The sequence below is a fragment of the Sus scrofa genome, chromosome 5 (assembly GCF_000003025.6).
Source record: "Sus scrofa isolate TJ Tabasco breed Duroc chromosome 5, Sscrofa11.1, whole genome shotgun sequence".
Taxonomy (NCBI): Eukaryota; Metazoa; Chordata; class Mammalia; order Artiodactyla; family Suidae; genus Sus; species Sus scrofa.
In genome coordinates, this window is record NC_010447.5 from 78,245,516 (window position 1) to 78,261,954 (window position 16,439).

Here is a 16,439-nt window from a genome sequence, read left to right on the forward strand (position 1 = left end):
GCCATTGGAGGAAGGAAGGGCTTCTTCTAAGGGAGCTGGGCTGCTCCCACGGCCCCCAGCCCCCTCGGAGAAGCAGAGGGTGGCCTGGCAGGCTGCTGAGGGTGGGAAGGAGACAGGAGTCCTGGGCGATCGCAGAGGTGCCTCGGGGGCTGGGAAGGGTGCAGGCTAGGATGGCGGCACAGGCCTGGCTCTTGGGATGGCTTCAAAGGCCGGTGTCTGCGATCTCCTGTCTGTGGAGACTAGGTGTAGGCGGAGCAGGTGCTGCAGGGGTTAAATACAGCAACCCACTGCTTTCAAACAGGATGTTTTCTGCCACATTTAGCTCTTTCCCAGACATGCTCAACACCCCCGGGAAGGCTGAAGGTGGGCTGACCCTGATGCCCAGACTTTGGGTCTTAGTGGCTTGATGGGTCATCAAGGTGGGGCTGGCAGAATGTCTCCCTTCCCACTTCCACCCACCTCCAGCCTTGCGTGTGCATGCGCACGCACACACACACACACACACACACACACACACACACACACACACACACACTTTTCCTTTGCACCAGTAGAAGGTGGCTGGGGAGATTAATAGATATGCAAGTGGCTGCCCCTGAACCCTGGCAAGTGGGGAAGGTTCAGACCCTCAGCTTTTGTTTCTCTGTCTCCTGGTGGCCCATCTAGCCAGGGAAGGGTGGGGGTGGGGACCAAGAGGTGTCCAAGACCTGGGCCTGGTGCTAGAACCGGCAGCCCACTGACCCATCTGCCTGCCCCCAAGGAACATCTGAGGAAAATGCCAGTGGCCCAGACTGAGATAACTGGGACTGGGCTGGCCCACTGCCAAGGACCATGGGCAGGGGAGGGGGACCGGCTGGGGACAGACATGCTGATACTCGCCCCCCAGCCAGACTCTCCTCTGCTCCCTCTGCTTGAACTGTCCAAGGTCCCCAGCCAAGCAGGCTCTCTGGATCCTACCCCATGGCCTTAGCAATTTCGCAGACTCTCAACTGGCTCCTCGAGAAGGCTGAGGAGAGGAACAAGTGGGCCCGGAAATGACCACTGTTTTCCTGCCCTCAACCCCTAAGACAGTCAGAAGTCAGAGCTGAGAGCCAGAAAGACCACCACCCCTGAGCTTAAAGAGGAGTGTAGGTATCTATTACGTGACAACCTGCTAAGCTCCCCACTGGGGCTGTGAGGTGTGAAGCACTCCCATTTTCCCGATGGAAAAACCAAACCTCACAGCACTGAGTGACTTGCCCAGAGTCCCGTTTCCAGGCCAGTGGTGGTAGCCAGGGGCCAAACAAGGACAGGCTGCCTGCGATGCCCGAGGGCTTTCCTTGCCTCCTGCCGACTCTTCCCTCTGGCTTCCATCACCAGCACGGACACTAGCGCTGGGCCCTGCGCCAAGGGCCTCCTGTGCATTCACTTGTTTAATCCCAAGGCAACCTCACAAGCAGGAGCTGTTACTGTCGCTATTTTAGGTGTAGGGAAACTGAGGCACAGAGAAGCCTGGATTGGAACCAAGGTGGCTGATCCCCAAGTCTCCTCTCTGCCGCCTTTCCTAAGAGAGATAGTCGAGTCATTCCCTGACCCTGAGGCCTGGGCGCCCCTCACTTCTGCTGAGTCAGGGCGGAACGGACTGGCCGTGATGGAAGAACGTCTCAGCGCTTTTTCTCCCGAGGCTCCCCAAATCATCCAGGACCCCGCTTCTGCCAGCCAGCCTCTCCGAGCCAGGAAAGCCCCATTCAGCAGATGGGCCTCTCCTCCCCACACAACTTTACGCCACCGCCGCCGCCGGAGAGTCCTTTCAGGGAAGACTACCCTAGATTAGGCGTACGGGTCCGAGTACATGGAAAGTGGGCCAAGGACACAGTGTCAAAAAAGAAGTGGAAAAAAAAAATCGTGAATGCTGCCTTTCTTTGCCACGTCATACACTCCCCCACCTCCAATTCACGTTCTGAGTATAAGCACATCCCACTGCTTTTCCTGGGGCTGTCCCCAGAGCCACCCCCCGCTGCCCCTGCTTTAGAAATACCCAACCCCCTAGACTGGAGCCTCTGAGAAGCACAGGAGGTGGAACTCAGCTCTGCCGAAAGCCCCTGGCTTCGTTCCTCCGGGGTCTGCATCCCACACCAAAACCCCTGCCCGCGCCTGACCCTAGACTGACCCGACCCTGCCTTAGCAAGAAATGAAGAGGCAACGTGTTTCCTTCCAGTCATCAAAAGCCACAACCACTGCCTCTCCCACACGTCTGCCCTTCGGCTCACACAACAGGCACCCCATCTTCCAGTGGCTTCTGCGGAATGCCCAGGGCGGTCTCGTGGGGTGTCCTGAGCAGAGCCCTGACAAGACAGGGATCTGAGTGCCGCTGGGCCCAGTTCAGCTCCACTGCATTCGCTGGGCCCCGTAAAGCTGTGACTCCCGTAGGACCAAGGGTGGACAGAGGTCTGACTTGTGAGGTCTCTTCCAGCTCTGAAAGTGTGCAACTCCAAGGCTGAAATTCCATCATGATGAGCCCTTAAGACTATTCAGGACGTGAGATTCCCTCACTGCACATTCTCCCCGACCCCCACAGTTACGGGGGAGCCCCTCACCCTCAGGGGTTAAGGAGCAGGAAGGGCAGGAGTGATGTGGCCCCTTTGGGTCCTGTGGAGACTGGGCGCCAAGGAGCGGGACCCCTCAGCAGGGTTGGGACTGGGGTCCCAAAAGGGCACACACACAAAAAAACCTTTCTTTTCTTTTCCTTTTTTTTTTTTCTTTTTAGGGCCACGCCCAAGGCATATGGAGGTTCCCAGGCTGGGATTGAGTTAGACAGGCCTACACCACAGCCACAGCAAAGCCAGATGCAAGTCGCATTTGCAACCTGCACCACCGCTCACGGCAACGCCAGATCCTTTAACCCACTGAGCTGGGCCAGGGACGGAACCCGTGTCCTCATGGATTCTAGTCAGGTTCGCTCCCACTGAGCCACAACAGGAACTCCAAAACGGGCTTTCTAACTGTGGACAATGACTCAAAGCTCCCCCTCCTTCTAGAAAGAAATGGAAAGCTAAGTGATTTCCCAGCAGAGGGGGAGAAAATTCCTCATCTTCCTAAAACTGGCGCAGGCGGAGTCAAGCACACGTGGGGCTCTCTCTGGAGCAGATGGTTCTGTGCGCACACCAGCCACGCTTGCCCGCGTGCTTATGCACGTGTGCGCTTTGCTTGCTGGTCTCGTTTCATCATCTTTGCAGCTCTGCCCACAGACGGCTAAACACTGTGTGACCTACCCGCCTTTTGACTTCTTGGCTCTTTCGTCTATAGTCTATATGACTTAGGCACAGCAGCGGTGTGGCCATTTGAGCTGATAGCCTATCTTCCTCCTCCGCCACCCCCAACGTACACTCACATTCCCATCTACAAGGTATACTCACACTGCCTTTTCAGAACAGTCTTGGTATTACCTCTCAGAAGAAACAGCGAGAACAGAGTGAAAAACAAAGGCAAGTGCAAGAAGAGGGCAAAGTTACTGTAGAGTTGAACTTGACCCAATGCTTTCTTCTGCCACCATCTCCCCGGTTCCTACACACACACACACACACACACACACACACACACACACTCTCTCTCTCTCTCTCTCTCTCTCTCTACTTATTTTTTTAGGGCTTCGTCCATGGCATATAGAAGTTCCCAGGCTAGGGGTTGAATCAGAGCTACAGCTGCCAGCCTATGCCACAGCCACAGCAATGCCAGATCCGAGCCACCTCTTTGACCTACACCATAGCTCACGGCAAAATGCCAGATCCTTAATCCACCGAGCAGGGTCAGGGATTGAACCCACGTCCTCATGGATACTAGTCAGGTTTGTTACCACTAAGCCACAAAGGGAATACCCCGACACACACACTTTAAGTACAGGTGAGAATGTTTGGAAATGATTTTCTGAAGACTGCAAGGTCCAAAGTAAACCCCAATGGATATCAGTCATCTCAGACTATCTCAAGATTGGAAGGGAACTTACCGCCCAGTCTAAGCAACTTAAATCCCTTCTGTAATGTTCCAGCCAGTTTTCCAGGCTGTGCTTAAATACCTTTTCTGTTGGAGAACAATTTCCCACAGCAATCCACATGCTGTGGATGGCTTTATGCTTAGAAAGTTCTTCATTATGCACAGATGAAAGAGCCCCTATATTTGTCAACCACAGGTCCTAGGCAAGTTCTTTGCAGCCACCTAAGATGAACCTCCTAGGCTATCCCCACAGGGTCTCTGGAGGAGGGGTCCGTGGGGCCACCACATGGCCACCACCATGCACATTAGAAAAAGAAGCCCATTCCTCATCTGCTGGAAATCTGTCATGGAAAAAAAATAGAAAAAAAAAACTTCAAAGATTTTATTTTTTTGCTTTTTAGGACTGCACCCACAGCATAATGCAGGTTCCCAGGCTAGGGGTCGAATCGGAGCTACAGCTGCTGGCCTACACCACAGCCACAGCAACCAAGGATTCAAGCTGCGCCTGCGACCTACACTGCAGCTCATGGCAACGCTGGATCCTTAACCCACTGAGCGAGGCCAGGAATCGAACCCACAACCTCATGGATACTAGTTGGATTCATTTGTGCTGTGCCACAATGGTAACTCCACAGAGATGCTTGATGTATGATGTGAGCAAGGTTTCAGGGGAGAAGCAGAGGGAGCTAGGCTGGCTACATTTAATGCTGATTTAGATTTTGTAAACTTCTCAGATATGATCGTGATTCCCACAAGGGCAGAGAGAGGGTGGTGAGCGTGGACAGCCTCTGCCTCCTTGGCTTCACCTGGAGAGAACGGTCTCCAGCCCAAGAAAAGGGGCCGGTGGAAGAGAGAATAGCTATGTAAGCCCTGCCAAGCCTGCCTGCTTTCGCCGCCTTGGCTCTGTTGTTTCCAGGGGAGGCTGGCCCCCAGCAATGCAGCTCTAAGAACACGCTGGAGGTGGACCAAACTATTTAACAACTGACTGAAGGATGAGAAATTCAGTGGCTGATGACCCAGCAGTCACAGGAAGAAGGTTACCCCTGAGGGTGTTTTTTGTTTGTTTGTTTTTTGTTTTTTGGCCACAGCGGCATCATGTGAAAGTTCCTACATGACGGGCCAGAGCTTGAACCAGCATCTTGGCAGCAAAAATGCCAAGTCCTTAACACATTGAGCCACCAGGGAACTCCCTGGAGGTGCCAAATTCATCCTTCGGGAATTATACCTCACCCCTGAAGACCTGATAAAGTGTCAAGGTCACTCCATAGAAGTCATGCTACTGACTCCCACTCTACTGGCCATTCATCAGGACTTTTTCTTGGCAGACTGTCCTGTCACTCATGGGAGCACTGGCAGCTTCAGAAGTGGAACCTGTGTGGCTCCAGGCAGCAGGGCCAAAGATACAAAGCTTACTTAGATATATTTCCACTTCTTATCAACAAGATAATTATTCCTGCAAGCTGCTTTTTTCCAGTGGAAACTCAGCCCTCAGCTTTGTCAACAAGATTTCTGGGTTGATTACTTCTCTCCAGGTAACAGGGCAGGCCGTGCCCTGTCACTGCTGGAAAGCGTGGGCAGCGACAGTGGCCGCTGAGGCACTGGGAACCAGCCGGTTTGTAAGCTGCAGCTCAATCTCTGGTTTTATGGCTGAAGAAATTGTGACCGCCAGAGGGGAAGTGAATGGTCGCAGGCCACGCAGGCAGGGAGGGTGCTTCTCCACCTCCACCCTGGCTGGGTCCTCAGACATCCCATCACCAGTATGAGCAGCTTCCTGGGGCACAGAGTGAGGCAGGGGCGAAACAGGCTACAGAGGAGGCCCAGATGCGGACCGAGGGAGACCAGCCAGCATTGGCGCCATCCTTATAAGCAATGCAGAAAAGCAGCAGTAGGTGAAGAGTACCCACTGGTTCCAACCTGACCAAGCCCAGCTCCTGGCTCTGGTTTCTGCAGCCTGAAGAAATGGATGAGGACTCAAAAGATAGTCAGGGAATATTTTAGAGGAAGCCGGATATACCTGGCTTGCCCTTCCCCTTCTCTGGGTGGCTGTCCTGGGATACTGGGGTCGGAGTTCGTCCCTGCGACAGGTGAAAGTTGACTGGACAAGGAGCCTCTTTGTCCAGTGACTTGGAAACCACAGAATAGAAACTGAGGTAGCTCACAGGGAGAGCCCCAAGAATGCAGGGAGAGCAGATCTAAGCCCTCCTTTGGGGTCACCTGAACCCCTGGATTGCCGATGCAGCTGATGGCGAAACGGGGATTTCCTTGATTTACTTAAAAAAAAAAAAAAATGGCTCCAGGATAACAGGAGAGAGCTGTGTCTTTCTCCTAAGCAATTCCCAAGCCCAGTTTCTAGTGCCCCATGGCCTCTGCCCAGTCTAAGCATCTTTTTATTTTATTTTATTTTATTTTATTTTTGTTTGTTTTTAGGGCTGCATCTGCGGCATGTGGAAGTTCCTGGGCTGGGGGTTGAATTGGAGCTGCAGGTGCCGGCCTAAGCCACAGCCATAGCAACACAGGATCCGAGCTGCATCAAGACCTACGCTATAGCTTGTGGCAACACTGGATCCTTAACCCGGTGAGAGAGGCCAGGGATTGAACCTGCATCCTCACAGACACCACGTCGGGTTCTTATCCCACTGAGCCACAAAAGGAACCCCACCAAGCATCTTTCTTACTGCCAGTTCCCCCCAGCCCAAGTTCGTGTAGGCCCAAGTTCACCCTTGCTCAGGCAGACAGTTTGGAGGTCCATCCCCCCTCATCCCAGTCCACTCTGGCCAGCCTTCTGGGATCAATGCCATCTCTGAATCACTCAGACGCTTCCTGCTCTGTGACAAAGGTCAGTAGCCAAGCCCCAGGTCCTGCCAGCCTGAGCGAGATAGTTGGGATCCTTGGCGTGTGATCCCCTGCTCACCTCCACCACTCTCTTGGCCAGCCACACACCTTTGGCTACCTGACTACTGCCCAGCTTCCTCTGAAGCCCGTCCCTATGTCCTCATCGATGAATGAGGACGTGAGAGTGTCTGGGCCACAGGGCTGTTGTGGGCACCAAGATCTCCGCATAGCACTCAGCACGGTACCTGGCGCTTGGTAGCTTTCTGGGTGCACTTGCATTATTAGAGCAGTTACTGTTGCTAGTACAATCATCAGAGCGTCCAAGGCCCAGAGGGGCACCATGGAGGGCAAGAAGTCCCCTCTCAATCCCAAAGCTCCACCCTGAACAAAAAGCCACATTTCTGCTGAACTGGGAGAAACTGACCACCCCACCCACTGATTGTGGCTTCCAAAAATCTGGCTGCTTGGCTGGGGAGAAATGGACTGTTCTAGTCTCTCTGCGACAAGCTGAGCGACACATCTGGACTTTTCCTCCCTGGTCCAGGGGGCCCGTTGCCCGTCCTTTTCCCTCTCACCCGGTGCTTCACTCTCCTACCTCCTCCGCCATTCAGGCCTTATCCTGCATCTGTTCTGCCCCTAGTGGGACCCTAGCTCAGCGGCCGGGGCACTTCCTTGCCCCACTCCCACCCACTCTGCAGGCAGCAGGAGGGAACATGCCGGGAATGGCTGGCAAAGGCCAGGGGGCTGGAGGCAGGAGGTGGCAGTGAGGGCTGCAACTGCCCTGGCAGCAGGGTGGCTCCGCCATGGCCCCAACCCAGACGCTGGACACTGGGCTGGCTCTGGCTCAGTGGGCCTGGACTCCCGGCTGCCCCCAGCTCTGGGCAACTCTGGAAAGGCTAAGAGGCAAAAGGGAAGGAGCGTGGTGGAGGCAGAGAAACTGCTTCCATATGGGCTGGAGGGAGAGAGAGGACACCAGGAAGAAATACACCATTTTAGCAGGAAGTAAATTCCATTTTTTTCCCCTCTACCGAGGACTTCTAATAAACCCATTGAGGCTTGAATCCCAGGAATTTGACTTATTTTTTCTTTTTGTCTTTTTAAGGCGGCACCCACGGCATATGGATGTTTCCAGGCTAGGGGTCGAATCTGAGCTACAGATGCTAGCCTACATCACAGCCACAGCAATGCCAGATCCTTAACCCCCTGAGTGAGGTCAGGGATCAAACCTGCATCCTCATGGATCCTAGGCAGGTTCTTCACCTGCAGAGCCATGATGGGAACTTCAAATCATTTTAAATGATTGCAACGGTATTTTGAAACGGAAGACGTTCAGACGCCATTCGGCTTCCCACTCCGTCCTGAATGGACCTGGAGCACTGGGAAGGAAGGAAAATTGGGCCTCCTTCCCAATGGCTCGTGGAGAAAGGGCCCCCAGGTCAGCGGGCCTCCTCTGCCTCAGTGGGGTGAGGCGGGGGATGCTTTACCCTGGGAAGGAGACCCTCAGTAATTGAGCTGGAAGGGAGAGGAGAGGAGAGAATTCTGCTAAATCCCAGCCCAGCGGAAGGAGAAAACACGTCTTATGAGAGAAAAGCGACGGGGGCAGATGGACATGGTGAACAGCTCAGCCACACATCACCAGTCAATCCTTATTTAACGCCCCAGCCTGTCCAGGTTGGCCAGATATGGTTGCCGGGCACTGGGAGAGCTGAGTTACCACACAGCCGACTGGTCCCCGGACCTGCCCCCCACCCGCCTGACGATGGTCACAAGCAACGTGCCCCACGGGGGACGTCCCCCTCATGGACACATAGGGAAGTCCCCCTGCATGTGTGGGCACATGCCAGCCCATACGCTGAGTCCTGATGGCCAGGCTCATTGCCTGCCCATGACGTGACACGAGCTCAGCCTTCCCGTTAGAGCCGCCACTGAAGTCAGCCCTCTAGTTTCAATGCTTCCAGCCAAACCCCTGGAGGATTCGTCCCCGGGGCCACAAAGTGGTAGGAAATAGTGGCCTTTGTCCTAACCCATGAACCCTCTCCAATCTAACCCCCCTTCCCCAACCCTATCCTTTGGCCATCTTCCTCTTCCTTGCTTTTCTTTGGTACCCGGGGGCAAAGATGGAACAGATGCGGGCACAGAGCAGCATTCATACTGTCTGGGTCCGGGGGGGGGGCGTCTCTTTCCCCCTCGACAGTTAGCTGTCCGCTGTTCCCCCACTTCCCTCAAGCTGCCCACCTGGGCCTCCCCATGTGGTGACACAATTTCCACTCCCTTCACTCAACACTCCCTCAGGCAGAGGCAAATATCTCTGGAGAATGAGATATATATATATATTTTTTGGCCAGACCCAGGACAGGTGGAAGTCCCCGGGCCAGGGATCGAACCCCACACCACAGCAGTGACCCAAGCCGCTGAGGTGACAGTGCCAGATCCTTTACTGGCTGCACCACCAGGTACTCCTGGAGAAGGAATTTAATGCACCAGCTCAGAGCCTGCACTCAGTGAAAGGAGCTGTGAAGGAACCCCCAGTCCAGCTGCCTGCACGGGCTCCACACGGTCAGCTGGAGTAGCTGCTCGTCAGGCGGCCCCGATGGGCAGCGTTCTAGGGAAGAAGGCCGGCGCTTGTGGCCATCACGGCCCCCAGAGGGAGAGGAGGCGCCCCTCCACCCACTGTCTCCTCTTTGCTCCTCCACCCTTCACTTTTCCCAGAACTCCCCCTGACCTGAAAAACAATTCTGCCGCCAGGCTGCTCAGTAGCCCAGGATTGAAGTTTAACAGACACAAAAATAATTCTCTTGAGTGAGCTATTTTCTGCCCAAGTTCAGGAAGAATAGCTCGGGGTGGCAGGTAGAGGGGGAAGACGCGGAGGGGAGGCTGGTCGAGGGCCACCCACGCCCACACTCCACTCCCCTGAGCAGGACTCTCAGGGAGGCGGAGACCTTAGCCAGGGGCTCCAGACTTATTGGCTGCCCCCCTGCCCCCTCTGCCCCCCTTCCCACCCCAGGTGAGGCATGAGAGCAGCAGGGAAGCAGGTTCGGGCTTGGGAGGTGGGCAGGGGCTCCCTGCACACCGGGATTCGCTCTTCCATAGCTACTGCTCTCTTACGGGATGGAAGGAAAAGAATTACACACGCTACTTTACCTGGCCTCCAAAAAGGGCCTTTTACCCATTTGCCTATCTCACGAGATGGCCGTGTCAGCTGAGATGACGTATTTCAAGAGTGTTATAAAAAAACTATCCTCCATAACCATGTTCGTTAGTAGTTTGCTATTCCTCGCCCAGGTGTTTGAGAGGTGGGAGGAGGCCCGCATTCGGGAATCAAGTGCAAGGCTGTGAGAAGATATTCCGAAGCATTAAACGGAGCTGGCGGCACAAGGTGGTCCCAGTTGGGACAGCCCACCAGGCGGAGAGAGTTTCCTATCCCACAGGATAAGCATCATTCACTGCCGCCAGAGCCCCGGCCCAAATCCCACTTCACTTTCGAGTCTAGAGAACTTGGCTTTGACCATGAGTTTCCTTTGGATTTTCTCAACACAGAACGTTCCTTCTAAAAGCTCTCGGAAAATATCTGGGAAGATAGAGGAGGGGAGGAAGGAAGGAGAAGAAAGAAAGAGGGAGAGAGAGAAGGAGGAAAGCGCAGGATTCGTTCATGGAATATCGTCAGACAGAAAGCTCTCGTTAGAATGCTCCAGAAAGAAACACCCCGCATCAGACAGTATCAGCACGCACGGGGAGAGGTACCCAAGGAGAGGGATCATTCGTGCCTTTAGTAAGGACTTCTATATAAACTAGGGCTGTCCTGCTCCCCCTCTCTGTGACAGTCATCTGTTAAAAGAAAGAAACTTCCAGAGGACACATGGAAGGCCTGCAGGCTAAACCTGACCGTGGATGAGTTCTGTCTCTCATCTGCCCCCATCGCTACCAGTGATTACACATTTTTAAACTCATCGTCAGTGTTTAAAAAACATAGAGAGAGGAGTTCCCACTGTGACTCAGTGGAAACAAATCTGATTAGTATCCATGAGGACGTGGTTTTGATCCCTGGCCTCAATTAATGGGTTAAGGATCTGGTGTCGCCGTGAGCCGGGGTGTAGGTCACAGACACGGCATGGATTTGGTGTGTCTGTGGCCGTGGTGCAGGCTGGAAGCGGTAGCTCCAATTTGACCCCTAGCCTGGGAACTTCCACATGCTGCAGGCATGGCCCTAAAAAAGAAAAAAAAAAAAAAAAACCTGGATAGGAGTTCCCAATGTGGTGCCATGAGATCAGCAGCATTCCTGGAGCACTGGGACGCAGGTTTGATCCCAGCCTGACACAGGTGAGGGATCCATAGGGTTGAGGGTCCAGAGCTGCCAAAGCTGTGGCAGCTGCAGCTGGGATCTGATCCTTGGCTCAGGGAGGCAAAAACAAAACAAAGCAAAAACCTGGATAATCTGGCCACACTGCACTGTAGTTCCAATGGCAATCCTGCTGGCCTGAGGCGGTGCTGCCCCTCCAGAGCAGGCTTGTGGCCTCCAGTCCATCTTGCCAGGGTTTGCACTGACTGTTAGCCACCTGGCCCTGGTCCCCGGAACCAGCCCCCTGCAGCAGCCGAGCTCTGCAGTGGGGAGATTGTTAGAGATAAAACTGGAGGCAGCCTGCCTGGCTGCAAACCCTGCCTTTCCTCCCTTCCAGCTGTATGACCAGAAACACTGACCTGAGCTCTCTGAGGTCCTGTTCCCTCACCTGTAAAAGGAGAAGAATAACAATACCTCCCTGATTCGTCAGTGCGGATTCAACGAGATAACGTGTGTAAAGTACTCAGCACAGGCACAGCAGCGGCTCAGAGAGTGTTGGCGTGTGTTATTATGCACAATCGGTTCCATAACGTCGAGGATTCATCTGAGTTGCTGCCTAGCTTTTTAAGGATGTGTTGTCCCCAAAGAGACTGTCCTTCAACAATCCTTTCCAGCTTAGGGGACCAGGTCTATCAACAAACGTATTTCCACCCAATAAACATCTATTGAGTATGTCTGTGATGAGTTAGGTATTGTGTGGGTGGTGACACCTCAGAGATGGGGCTCAGACTTGTTCTCAAGGATTCACAGCACAGGTGTCGGGGGGACAATTGAACAGCCCAACCCTGTCCCCTCCCAGCCTTGCCCAACCACCTGGGAGCAGGGCATTCATGAAGGAATCGGGGTGCATCTGATTCTTCTCCTATGCTCCAAACCCTCCCAGAGCCTTACTCAGAGATGATCAAGAGTGCATTACTTCATTTCACCTCCAATTTCTCAAGTTGCATCCTAGAGTTCTCCCACTGCACCCAGGTTAGCATAATTCCATTTCAACAAAGCCATTCAGCTCTTCGATGGCGTTCACTCAAATGGAATTTTACCCGAGGCAGCCCATCCCCCACTTCCTAACATCATGGCACCCAAGAAGTCGGTGCGCTTGCCAAATAGGCTGGGCAGAAGTAACTTCCCGCGTCTGGCAGAAGTCCGGAAATTCAGAGCCTTTTGGAACAAAGAACTCTGCCCTGAAGGTGTTTTCCAGTATCATCCTAGCCAGCCTGGAACTGTCCCATTCACCCTCCACAGGCACCACCTACTGCTCCTTCCACCCTCCTCCGACAGGAAAGGGGGTGGGGTGGAGACAGGGTGAAGGACGCTGGGGACACTATGCAGAAGGGGCAGCGGGCAGGTGAGGTCTCAGAGGACCTGAATTTAAGCTCTCAAGTTTTGGGAAAGAAACTTTGCCTCTTAACTTCTTTGAATTCAATCTCCTCTTTTGTAAAGTGGGAATAACAATCTTATTTAGGGTTATTGAGAGGCATATGGGAGAAGATGCAAGAAAAACATTTAACACAGGGCCTGGAATGTATGAAGTTATAGTCACCATTTGGTTTCCTATTACACGACCTGATTAGCAGCTATTACATGATATCTTAACCTCGAAAGGGTCAAAGGGTGGAGTTGAGAGAGACACTGAGGCAGAGTTGGGGGTGGCGGTGGCTGAAGGGTAGGTGGGGCCCTGCCACTGAGCCCAGCATGGGCCTGGTGACCAAGATGAGGCCCAGGGCAGAGGCGCATGCTGACAGGCACAGACTAGATGGGTAATTACAGGATTGTGGGCTGGGGTGGCCCATGCAGCTGGCCAGCCAGCCACATTCTTTTGTCCCGTGGGTGGCTGGGTGGGTGGGCAGCTGGCTGTTTATGTGGCTGCCAGGACACTGAGTATATCTAACACCTTTTACACCAGCACCCTCCTTCCCCCCTGGGGCAGAATGTTCAACCCTTGGAAGGGAAGGGACCCTTTGGGCCTTCTGCTCCTTTCCACATGGTACCTCCTCTGTTCTCTTCACCCCATCTTCCAGCGCCCCCCTGATCTCCAATCGGACAAGTCAGAGGGTCAAAGAACAAGGTCAGACTCTGAACAACTGTTTTATGGAGACTATTAACTTCAGTTCACCGCAGCTGGAGCCTTTACAAGATCACGAAGCCCTGGACAGGAGTTCCCCCTGGGGTGCAGTTGGTTAAGAATCCAACTGCAGCAGCTCGGATTGCTGTGGAGGCACAGGTTTGATCCCCAGCCTGATGCAGTGGGTTGAAGGATTCTGTGTTGCAACAGTTGCAGCTCAGATTTGATCCCTGGCCTGGGAACTTCCGTATACTGTCAGTTCAGCCATTAAAGAAAAAGAAGAGGCCCCAGACAGATGTAAATGCCATCCCAATCCCCATCCCTGGGTGTTTTGATTAGCTAGCATGCACATGATTCTGATACTTCCCATGTCCTGCTCCTAAAATCAATGCCCAGGGATATATACGTCCCTCCCAATCCACTTGGCAAAAATGCAATTCAGTAGGTGTTAACTGAGCACCTAATATGTGCTCAGCCCAGACATCAGCCTCTCGGTTGAACTGAACAGAAAGGCAAGTGCTGGGGAGGATGTGGAATCAGAGGATCCCTCACTCACTGTCAGCGGAAGCCCAGGGAGCAAGGGCTTCAACGGAGCCCGGGGACCCTGCTCAGGGCTCTCAGAGTCAGGCTGTGGCATTCACAGGGCCGTCTGTGTCCAACGCACCAGACAGGCACACACATAAGCTAGAAACCAAATCCTTAGGTTGAGGACAGTACAATTATTATAGCCTAAAGGACTTAAGCTCATCTCGTCTTATATGAAGTGTTTGAAAGAATGGGGGACAATGGGAACTTTTATCCGCTGCTTAAAGGAGTGTTTTTGGTACAATCACTATGTGTAATTTATGTGACCCAACAAGTCCATTCTGGGTATTCCTAGAGGAATCCCTGTACATGCGCCAGAGGACAAGACAACATTTTCCTAGCAGTATTAGCTTATCAAACAGCCCCAAACTGGAAACAGCCCCCAAGTGCATCAACAAGAGGAAAGATGTACGAACTGTAGCTTATTCGTACGGAATACGATGCTGCAGGGGCAACTACTCACCTACAGCCGTGCGCATCAATGTGGGCGGGTCTCAGAAATAGGAAAAACGTGCATCCTAGACATCACGCATGTATGTAAACACCACAAGACATGTAAAACTCAACAATATATTGTTTTGTAAAACATACAGAGATGACAACCTACAAAGAAAAGCAAGGAGATACTAACTAAAATTCATAATAGTAGACACAGTGTGGTGGAGAGCAAGGAAGGGGATGCAAAAGGGAAAAGGTAAGGGGGCTTTTTTTTTTTTTTCTTTTTCTTTTTTTTGGCTGCACCAGCGGCATGCAGAAGTTGACAGGCCGGGGATCAAGCTCGAACCATTGCAGCTACCCGAGCCACAGTAATAGAGCCTTAACCCACTGCTCCACCAGGGAACTCTCTTAAGGGTCTGTAAATGTTTCACTTTGAACTTAGGAGGTGGGTATAGGATATGCTATACTATCCTTTAATCTATACATAGGCCTATTGTATGCTCTTTGTATGATATGTTTCACAGTTTAAAGAAATCAACAAAAAGAATTGAAGTCTCTGAGTCCCAGAAAAGTGAAACAACTTTTCCAAGCTCATCAGCTAACACAGGACGGCAAGAGAAATCAACTTACTGAATCTGAGTTTAGCCACTTCTGGATTCTAAAAGGACCTCTCACCATGAGTTTCTGGTCTAGCAAATTTGAAAACAATTGCAAGAGTCTTTTCTTTTCACTCTTAAATTCCCAGTATCCTAAAGAGTGCCTGGCACACAGTAGGTCCTTAACACCTATCTGCTGAATGCTCTTCTGGGGCTTCCTTGCTGTCAGGTGCTTGGCTTGTATCATCTCTAACCCTCACACAAATCCGCCAGGGAGCTATTCTTATCCCAGTTTACAGATAAGGAAACTTGGATTCCAAGAGATTAAGAAACATGCCCAAGGTTGTGACCGTGGGACATAGCCAGAATCTGAATCTAAGCATGTCTAACTCAAACCTAGTGTTTCTCCCATTCCGCAAGGCTGCTAGCACAGCTTCTAACAGCACTGCCTAAAATTTCAATCACTCACCAAGAAATTCACCTGGGACCCCCAGCCAAGGGGCGGCTGAGGGTTTTCTCCTCCTTCAACCTATCTCCAGCCTCTGGCACCTAGAGTGGCTTGGACAGCCAGACCCAGCACCAGCACGCCGTGCAGCGCTGTGGTCATGGCTTTACAGCATGGGGCAGATCATGGCATCTCTTTAAAGCCTGGATTCCCATATACATGCTGGAGAGAACACTCAGCACTTACTCCAAGGAGAAGCTGGGAAGATTAAAGGAGACATGGGAAGTCATCAGCACAGTGCCTGGCAGAGGCTGGCAGAGGCTGGCAGGTGAGACCAGAGGCCACTTCTCCTTCCAGGTGAGTAGATTCGGCAGTGTCCCTCAAAGGATAGCCAGGAGGGGAAGAGGTAAACAAGGTGAGAAGAGCCCCCAGGTGGCCAACAGAACAATGGCCTCCCCCCCCCTCGGTGCACTTAGAAGGTTATCAATAAAGTGGCTTGTTTAAAAGTGAAAGATAGTTTCTTATTTGCCTTCCAGACCATCCAAGTCTTATTTGATCCCGGCCATCTTTCTGCACAGAGCTAGCTCTCTCCGGTCCTTGTCTGCTATGTTTACCCGAGTAAGGTCCCCACGGTGCTGGAGAGGCAACGAGGCTTAAGGGTGCTATCAGAGGGAGCCCCTTTCTGAGAGGCCACTGTCCCCAGAGTATGCTTTGGCCAAACCTTGCTCCCTCGTCAGCTTGTTCAAACTGGTTAATTAATCTAAGCCTGCCACTCAGGAACATTTCTGCAGGCTTACTCTGTGCAAGGCAGGCCCTGAATGCCTGTGACTGCAGAGGAGGGCAGAGGTGGCAGGCTGCCAGGAGGTTAATTCAGGTCCAGTGAGGGTCCTGATTCCCACTCACCAGCCGTGTCACCTTGGCTCATTGCTCAACCCCCGAGAGAGCCTGTTTCCCCTGGAAAAGGAGGACAGTGTGGGTTCCCATCCCACAGGCTGTGACAGGTCTGGGAGGCCAGGCACACGAGGTCCAGGGCCCACCATCTGTACCACTGAGCTCAGCGCTGTTCCTGAGTAGCTTTTCCTGGAGCTGAATCTCTGGTGCCAGCAGGTGGCACACATTGGACATGTCACCAGCAGAGCCTGGGGCCTCCTGGGTGCCCCGCAGTGCCTGGAATGT

The 16,439-nt window shown here is 52.9% G+C and overlaps 1 protein-coding gene across 2 annotated transcripts in view; it reads right to left on the minus strand.

The window, feature by feature from the left end:
- VDR (vitamin D (1,25- dihydroxyvitamin D3) receptor) overlaps positions 1-16,439 on the minus strand; it is a 60,699-nt gene that overhangs the window by 39,709 nt on the left and 4,551 nt on the right.